The sequence below is a fragment of the Etheostoma spectabile genome, chromosome 8 (assembly GCF_008692095.1).
Source record: "Etheostoma spectabile isolate EspeVRDwgs_2016 chromosome 8, UIUC_Espe_1.0, whole genome shotgun sequence".
In the NCBI taxonomy this organism is placed as follows: domain Eukaryota; kingdom Metazoa; phylum Chordata; class Actinopteri; order Perciformes; family Percidae; genus Etheostoma; species Etheostoma spectabile.
This window is the reverse complement of record NC_045740.1, coordinates 5,814,335-5,824,137: the sequence shown is the minus strand read 5'-3', so window position 1 is coordinate 5,824,137 and position 9,803 is coordinate 5,814,335. Positions and strand designations below refer to the sequence as shown.

At 38.9% G+C, this 9,803-nt stretch overlaps 1 pseudogene; it reads right to left on the bottom strand.

Annotated features, from left to right (window-relative positions):
• Positions 1-619: 619 nt before the first annotated feature.
• LOC116693872 (very long-chain acyl-CoA synthetase-like) lies at positions 620-9,324 on the bottom strand (annotated as a pseudogene).
• Between the last annotated feature and the right edge of the window lie 479 nt (positions 9,325-9,803).

The following is a 9,803-nucleotide window of genomic DNA, read 5'->3' as shown; positions in this document are numbered from 1 at the left end:
AGTAGGTCTAGACCACACTCTATAATTTACAAAGACCCAACAATTCTAAGAGCAAGCAAGCAACATGAATATTTATTTAAGGTACATGGGAGGAAACAGGTTGTTACACGTCACCCCTTATGTGATAAACCAGTCTTGTGATTATTTGAAGACAGGCATTAGGAATAACAATGTTACAAAATAGCCAGTCTTCTCACTTATGGTCTCATTTGCTTATGCAAGTCATAAAGAAGCATCAGAATTAAATTGAGTTTCATAAACAGTAGAAACAACATGAATTTGTGCTTATGATTGCTACAATCAAATCGTTTAAAACTATGTAGAGCACACATAAAGGCCAGGAGTTTAAATTACATAAAACAAGATCAGAAAAAAAGAAATTAAATCTAATCAAAATCTAAATTATTATCCTAAAGTACTTCAGCCCTAAAGAAAGGGAAGAGACTTGCCAACAAACATTCAACAACCATAATCACAACAGTCTCAATAGATCAGGATGGTAAGCAGCGACAACTCACTGTTTGAATAAGGAGCTTACGTCTGTCAGTTTTCTATACCGGGGGGGAAAAAAGTCATTTCTTGCTCTGTGAAATGAAGCTCACATCACATCTCAGTGCAACACATTTAGTGATATGCACATAAGTACAAAAAAGTAAACAGAGAAAGATAAAATTACAAGACTTCATCACAAACAACTCCTCAAATGTACTGAACATCACAGGTGGCTGATGTTTTACAGTGCACGGAGGATAGGCAACAAAAGCCACGTCAAATTCTGATCTTTCCTGATGTAATCGAGTTGAATATGTCCACCGTAAGCGGGGTGTAATTCTTATTTTTTTCATCCAGAAAGTAGAGCGGGTCGGTCATTTGATTTGGGTTGAAACCCTCCTCCGCCAGCTTCACCTTCATATGCTTGAACGTGCTTGTTATGTCCAAGGAGCTCTGTAATCACAGTGAAATTAATTGTTAGTGTGAGGACATTGAAATAAGGCTAAAACTGTCAAGATGCTTTCTAAAAATATAAAAACAACTGGAGTAAAAAATACCTGAATCCTCAGAAAACATGGCCTTGCATAGGCCGGCAGGAAGCTTGCAACATGTTTAAAAACATCTGCAGGGTCAAATCTCTGTGGGTCACTTAAAGTAACAGTAACCATCCCAGCTCTCCCCTCCTGACCTGGAAAAAGTTAAACAGTAGTTAAATCAGATGACACTAGTTTACCGATGCAAGACATTATTGATTAAATGAACATGTGGTGCAGAGGTTATGTCAGCTTGAGTAGTTTATAAAACAAACGTCTACAAAAGTTAACATCTCAACACTGCTCTAAACATCTACATCTAGAAGAGCAAAAAGCTAGCCGTCACAGAGAAGCGTCTGATAGTGCAACACAAAAAAACTTTAATGTTTATGGATTTTGTAAATGTTATCATTCCTACTAGTATTACTCTTTGTCTTACTTTTATGGAGGATAATCATGCTCCAACATCTGGAACTACAGTTCCCATGAATTGGGTGCTTTGGGGGATGTAAACAGGACATATCATTTTGCCATGGATTCAGTGGCCAGTTTTGGAATTTTCATTTTAAGTTTGATGCTTTCCACACGGCCAAGGCACAGGAGACAGCTGCCTGATTCCAAATTTTTTCCAACTCTTTCTTTACAAACTGGACAACATTCCGTTCCATTCCGTGGTCGTGTGTCGGGCTGTTTACCTTTGTAATCTCCAGCTTTCCCTATGGTCTCCCTGGTAAACGTCACAACGCTTTCAACTGTGAGTAATTTCCTTAAGTGAAGTCTGCATCAATGCAGACTCACGGAAAGGGCTCAGTAAGTGCGTACTCAAACCCTCACACCCTTTGAAAGTCGACATTGGGACAACCCTAACTTCTTACGAATTTTACGAGAACACGCACCAAAGTCTTTAAGTTGAGTTACACTGTGGGCAAAAACTTGTGCCCTGTTTATTTAAACCTGTTTGTTTGCATTGCAGATAATTAGCTATGAGTGGTTCTTGTTGGCAATGTACCTACAGATGTAGATGTCTTTAGTCAGGATAAACATGCTCCTTCTGCCCCATCTTGTCTTAGAGACTAATCTCTGCAAGTAAAGTTGAATATTTTGGTCACAGTTTATGACTAGGACAGTGATGTTAACTGACCGGCGAAGTGTATATACCACTGTGAAACTGGGTCAAGAGACATGACACCTGAGTTAATGGTGCGTGTTGTTCTTTTAGAGAATGTACTCCTGGAAAACGTGTCTGGTTAATAGTAAATTTATCCAAACTTCTATTTGATTCGCAACATATCCAGACATTAGCCAACATCAGCAAACAGTGCCTGACTCGTATTGAATTGTTCTACAGAATCACAGCCATCTGTGTATACAAATTCCTGCTAAATATGATGTGTTTATAAGATATTTACTGATTTTAAACCATCTGAACACTCTATTTAACAACTGACACAATATAATATACGATTCTGAGGCTTCATAGGATGGACTAGCTCTGTGCTTCAAATCTTTGCATGAGAAGGCTGCATGTCCTTTCTCTATGGTCGCATTTCTTCTTGGAAATAAAATCCGATCTCGGTGTGTGTGTAGAGATGGGAAGAGTAACAAATACATTGTTGATGTTACAGTTTCTGATATTTTTATTTTACTATTTTTTTGTGGCGACTTTTTACTTTTACTCCTTACATTTTAACACAAATATCTCTACTTTCTACTCCTTAAATTTTTAAAAAATTGGCTTGTTACTTTACTCATAATACAATCTTTATTTGTGTGCCAAAATAGGGATGTCTACTGACAAGCACCCTGTGCAGGAGAGAAAGAGTTTTTTTTGAAAGTCTCTGCGTGTTCAGCTCTCAGTAGGTTTGTTACCTTAAAACTGCATATATACTTTATTTTACATTTCATGTTTCCTTATAAGAGCAGTGTTAAAGCGCCCATATGCTAATTTTCAGGTTCATAATTGTATTTTGAGGTTGTACCAGAATAGGTTTACATGGTTTCATTTTCAAAAAACACCAAATTTTTGTTGTACCGCACATTGCTGCAGATCCTGTTTTCCCCCTGTGTTTTTAGGTCTCTGTTTTAGCTACAGAGTGAGCCATCTCACTTCTACACTATCTTTGTTGGGAGGTGCACATGCGCAGTAGCTAGGTAAGATCATATCAGCTAGAACTCTTTCTCCAACTTTGGTCAGTACAAGGCAGGATTAGTTGGGAAACTTCTTCTAAACAAGGGGCATGGGACATGTAAGTATTTCTTTGTAGATGATGGTGAACTAGCGTGTGCTTTACCAGTGTTTTGCCATTGAGAACGAGTTAGTACGCTATGGTTAGCCACCTCGGCTAGTGAAGTAGAAAGCCGTGCAGATTTTGAACAGCTCACCCGGAGACTGAAGGCAGAGGACATTCAGAAACCGTATCTCACTCAAAACAGGATGGATAGTTTTTTTCCCAAGTTTGTATGCGTGTGAAAGCACCAAAGACAAAATAACCCAAATCCCAAATCCCTGATGAAGACCTAGAATTACCTGAAAGCTTTTAAATAACAAAATCACAGGGGACTTTTATTGTAAAGAATTCATAGGAATTAAAATGTTCCATCGTTTTACAGCCGCTGCTTTGATCAGTCTAGTTGGCTTTCTCTCGCGTTGCCACAGTGCTGTGGAGATAGGTCTGGACATGTGAGACTACTAAATAACAAAATGAAAAGTTACAACGTAAGAGCAGGGTTGTATTTAGTAATATCCCACAAAGTTGTGAAATCTGGGACGTTTTATGAAACTAAAAATTAGTTTATTGTTAACTGACTGGAGCCCAGCGCTCCAGACAGCCTGGAATATAAGCGCATGCAGCCCTGGAACAAAACAGTGACGACATTATGAGAATGCTTCAATGCAATTCTCTATTGGTGGTTTTTGTGACAGGAGAAATACTTGTGTGAATGAGTACGAAGTTCCGTTCACAGTTGAGTAGGCGATCCTTATGAGACCCAGGATGTAACACATACGCACTGCTATAAGAATGTGGCCATATCTGGCCTTAATCATTACAAATGCGGACCGAGTGATCGGATCTCAATTCAGTATTTTTCTTTATTTTTTTTTTAAGGCCCGCAGGTCGGAACCAAACCCGCGGCTGCTGCTACATCAACTGAGCCCTAGTACATGGGATGCACGCTCAACCAGTTGAGCAAACCAGGAACCCCAAAGAAAAGCTGCAGTGCCGTTGCAAAATAGGCACGGAAAGAACTTGTTTTGGTGGAACATGTGTACGTTTAAAGGTTGTTTTAGGCATGAAACAGAAAACTCAGATTGGACAGAGAGTCCAGCTAGCTGCCTGGATTTACCTTGCAGAGATCTGAGAAAAGGTTAACCATAGTCCTCATAAATCGACCGGAGTTTAAAATGCCAACACAAAAGGAAGCCCAAGGAAACGGATATCCGGCGTAAATGAGCGAAATCCGATTTTCCGGCTGCAACTGAACAATCGCAGAAGTGGAACGTCAAGGATATTGACTACTGCAATTGTGACAAGAAAGAACAAAGAACAGTGAACATTACCTGGCACTTTGACTCCATAAACGTTGGCTTCTTTGATGCAGTCAAGCAGTGTGATGATGTCAGCCACCTCAGTTGTAGCCACGTTCTCTCCTTTCCATCTATAATGTATAGGTATATGTATAATATATTGTATTAGAATAAAATGTCCTGTAGTCCTGGGATGGCCTCATTCCCTCCTCTTGTTTGGCATGTGTAAGATAAGACAAGTTCAGAATTACTGGAGCAAAAGTGCACCTGATAAACAATTGGAAACATAATGTATGTAATACAACATCTTAATAATAGTAATCGACAAATTTCGAAAGGCCAGGAGAGGAAGAGGGAGCGAGAGTGATACCGGGGCTAGCGCACATCTCGCTATTGTCTCAGGATACAGAAGGTCTGAGCCATGTCCAACTGATTAGTGGCAACAGACACCATGGCAGAAGAAGTAACCTGGAGAAGAATAAGAGAGCAGGGCGAAGAGAGGTCCGGGGTCAGATCCGGAAAGACTGTGTTGATGGTCAGGGTGAGAGAGTCCTGTTGGAATACTGAACCAGATGCATGTGATTGTATTACCTGCAATATCATTTTCACTAAAACTTGTTATAACTTAACTGAGCGAATCCTGAGTATTGATTACCTGGTCGACTAACACTTAAAAAGTAACCAAAATTGGAGTCAGATAGACACGGGTAATTGGGCCAGACCAAAAATCAGTTAAAGTTTTTCCTACAATAACAATAAAGGTTTTTTTAAGCGTCGCTTTTATTTAGGTGGCTGAAACTGATAGACTAACTCACCTGAAAGTGTCTCCAACTCGATCCTTAAAGTAAATGAAATTATCGTCATCAATGCACAGCAGGTCACCAGTGTTGAAGTACAAGTCTCCTTTCTTGAAGACGTCATGCAGCCTCTTCTTCTCAGTTTGCTGCAGGTCTCTCACATATCCAGCAAACGGAGCCCTCGTGGATATTTCAGATACTAGAAGTCCAGGTTCACCTGTATATAGTAAATACAGAAGAGGTAAACACTTAGTTTTGTCCAATACTTTGTCCTCTAAAATACCAAATAAACAGACGTTTAAATAAAAAATAAAAAAGAAGAGAAAACTGAGGACATGGTAGCTACAGCCTTGGTACTAACCTTTGGGGGCCTCGATGCAGAGACCAGAAGAATCCCTCAAAGGTGTTCCTTTTTCTACGTTGAATTTAATTAAAGCATATGGAAAAAACCACTGCAAGATAAAAAAAATAAAAAATAAAGCCGAAACATTGCTAAGTAATAGCTTTTACTTCATCGTGTGGAATTAAAAATGGACTTTTACTTTGTTGAGGAAGGTGTCTCGGCCAATAGCTCCAATCTTGCCGGTGTAATTCAGCAGAGAACAATTTCCTTCAGTTGCTCCATAAAACTCTTTGATGTGAATGTTTCCAAACCTGCTTATGAAGCACCTCCAAACATTGGCTCTTACCCCGCTGCCTACCGCAAGTCTCACTTTGTGGCTACGATCATTAGGTTTCTGTTGGGAAAGAATTGAGACCTTTCATTGTTTTTTTATTCATGGTGACCTTTTAATGGGATAGTGCCAACAGAGTAAGTGCTGTGACATACATACTTGTGGTGTGTTGCAGAGGTAACGCATCATTTCACCTATAAACAATATGACCGTGACGTTATATTTTCTGCAGTCGTTCCAGAACTGAGATGCAGAAAATTTACTCCTCAAAGCCAATGTGCTACCTAAACAGCAACAAGATGACAAATAATCTTAAAACATAAGTCAATGTGCAACATTTTTCTTTTTGTCAACAAATCTTTGAAAAGACCAAATTAAGCAATTAAATAATCCAACTAATAAATATGATCTGTGTAGCCAAAGTCTGATATGGCTTATTCCTCTTTGCTATAGACCTCCATTGTTTTCTGCAAAATAGGAAAAACCCAATCACTGTTACACTTCCTAACAATGAAAAGTCATGGACATTAGTTATTTTTTACTCGCTATGCTATGTATAATCCCTAGAGCTCCTGACCTTTTTGTCTGATATACCCCCACAGTCTGAGCTAAGTACCCCTTTTTTCACTTCATTAACTCCCCTCATGACACAATTTTGAACAGATTTTTTACTGGATGTTATTCAACACTATCAACTGTACAAAAGTGACTCCTGGATATGCCAATGTTTACGCATGGACTTTAAGCATAGACTGTTTGGTATTTTGGTAAATTTGCAATTGAAGCTGCATGTTTCAATCCTTTATCCATGACAGACTATACAGAGGTAGGTGGGTCCTGTTGCAATCAGCCTGTAATTGCTGGTGGTTTATTTGTTCGGGTGCAAAGCCTCCATTTTGTTTCAATAGCCAAGCTAGCCCCAGTTGGAAATCAATGCACTAAATGTGAATTGATCTGCAGCTGAAAATACAACAAATACATCATTTACTACCACCTGAGTGTTGTTTGCCAACAAATACAGTGTCCTAGACTGGGTAAACCCAGACCAATCTGCCAGCAATTTGATTTTGCCATGCAGCTCAAGCTGGAAACCTGTACATTTATCTGTCCTGCTTCAGTTACAATTTTTCGTGGACCAATCACAAACTGGCTTATCCACCTTGCGCCCTCTTGGTGGGTTTAATACGATGACAGTAGAGAAGCAACGAAGCAGCTTCTTGTTTACATTCAACAAGGCGGCCCCTGAAGAGTTGGTCTGGTTGGTTGAAGGACTACAGACCAGTGTCCAGCTGTTTACGGAAATTACTTAGCCTATTTTTTTTTTTTTTTAACAGATATAGGTCTTCTGTAGAAATGAATGGCCTTGGGCCTGAATGCCACACACAAGGCAGGGAAGCTGGAATGTATTGTGAGACTGACGAATGCATTTTTTGTTATGGTCTTTTCATTAGATATCCTGACAATAAGAAATAACACCCTTATTCCGAGTCAAAAATCCTGTTAAAAATGTTCCATCACAATTTATCAAATGAATAATATAAGTGCATACCCCTCTCAATGACCGAAAGGAATCCGAGGAAACCCGTGGTGTGATAGAGAGGGAGACTAATAAAAAGCACATCTTCGGAGGTCACTCCAATCCTAGCTACACTGCAAGCTAGGGTCCACAGTTTGACATGAGAGACTACTGCTGCTTTAGGAAGACCTGTTAAAGAGAAGCCAGAGGTATGCACATGTAGAGTAGGCACAGTTTCTTTTACGGTTCAATCCTGCACACTTAACACCTACAGTAGCTTACCTGTTGTCCCTGATGTATATATATAGGCTCCAGGACTCAGTAACGTTAAACGTGACCTTAAATCTTTGGACAGAGGCTCAGAGGAGGCCTTGCTCATTTTGTCTTTGAAGCTTTTCATATTTGCAGTTCCGCATCTGTCAGCCAGGATGAAAACAGTGACCTGTTGCTCCAGCAGACTGGGCAGAATCTCCTCTACAGCATCGTGTAACTCTGGAAATAAAACCATGTACCAATATAAGAATGTAAAAAAATATTACCCACATAAAAAGTTACATTCAAAAGTTTTGTTTAGTACATTTCACCTTCTTTTACTCAAGATAAACTGTTGATACCGATATATCAATGCGCAAGTAACATTTCAATGTTGCAGCTGGTTGAGGTGGAGCTAGTTGGAGCTACTTGGTATACTGTTCAGTAGTTAAGTCATGACATATTGAAAGCCATTTATGTTTTTTCCTTTTCCTGAAATAAAGTTTACTTCAGAGCTTCAACAATTTGCTGTTTTATGTTTTTATTAAAGCAGTAAGTATTGTTATTGATTAAACCACCAACAGTACATAAAGTATCTTAAATAAACTCAACCTGTTTTAATTCAAAAATTCTGCTTAAATGTTCCAACGATTAGCATATGCAATGGTGGAAGATGTTATTTTACTAAATTTAAAATTCTAAATAAATAAACAAAGTTTACTAAATAACAAGTTCCTACATTAAAAAAGGATTAGTAATATATCAGGAAGCTTCCGATAAAGTATCAAAAGCAAAAGCACACATTATGCAAAATGGCCCCATTGATCAATCCTGAATTATTGTTACTGATCCATTAACTTGTAAAGATAATTTTAGCAAATATATATGTTAAGTATCTACAGCATATCCATCACAGTTTTATAAACGGGTCGTGTTTAGCTATACTTTGAGTTTGCTGATAAAACCGTTTTTCAACTGGAATAATATGTCAAGAGTTCTTTCACCACTGGAGAAAGCAGAATAGTGCGTGCATCCTAACCTTCAGCTGCGACCAGAGTCTTGGCTCCGCTGCAGCTGAAGCAGTGGAACAAGGACTTGGATCGGATGTTGTAGTTGAGAAAAGCAGCATTACATCCGATCTTTAGCAAACCTAACCACAACCACAGAAACATTGGCTCATTTCTGAGGAACAGCGCAACCGTGTCTCCTTCAACAAGTCATTGTGCAGGAAAACTCGTGCAGCTTTGTTACTGAGCTCATCCGCATCCTGGTAGGTAAAAGTCTCATCCTTAAAAAGGATGAACGGCTTGTGTGGCTGCGCTTTCACCGCTTCTAAAAAGCGGTCCAGGATGGTGTAATTAGTCTGCTTGTATTTTAAGACACGGCTCCTCACTTGAATTTTACCCCAAACGTATTGGACATCCTGGAAAAAGTGCGGATGGCTGTATAGAAAGGCGAGAAACCCCACAGCTGCAATCACCATGCAGACAATCATGTTTATCTGCGTAAAACCTGAATCACCAGCGTGTCGAGTTCCTCATATATCAAGGGTCGGAAAGTGTTTAAAACACTAGTTATAAAGTAACATATTAACAAATCAGCCCGGTAATTGATTACCTGCAGCTGGTGTACTTTAACTGCTGCAACATTACATTTGGTCTTGATTCGCCAATGACATGCCTGAAAATGAAACTACGTACGGTGTATACTAAATTGTAGTTCAAAGTATTGTATTGACTTTGTATCATTAGATTTCACCAAAATGGATTTGTTTTTTATAAACAGGATTATCTGAAGAGGTTCCGCTCTCGCAACAAATGAAGGATTTTCTCTTATTTGCTTGAAATGAGCTAAAGATTTATTAAAATGATTTTAATCAATATATAAAAAAACACAATCTATGCACAGCATATCTCATTAACGTGATATAAAATATTTTAAAATATAAAAAACACAAACACACACAAGAATCTAAATCCGACAGAGAAAACAAAACGAAGAGTGACATGAGCT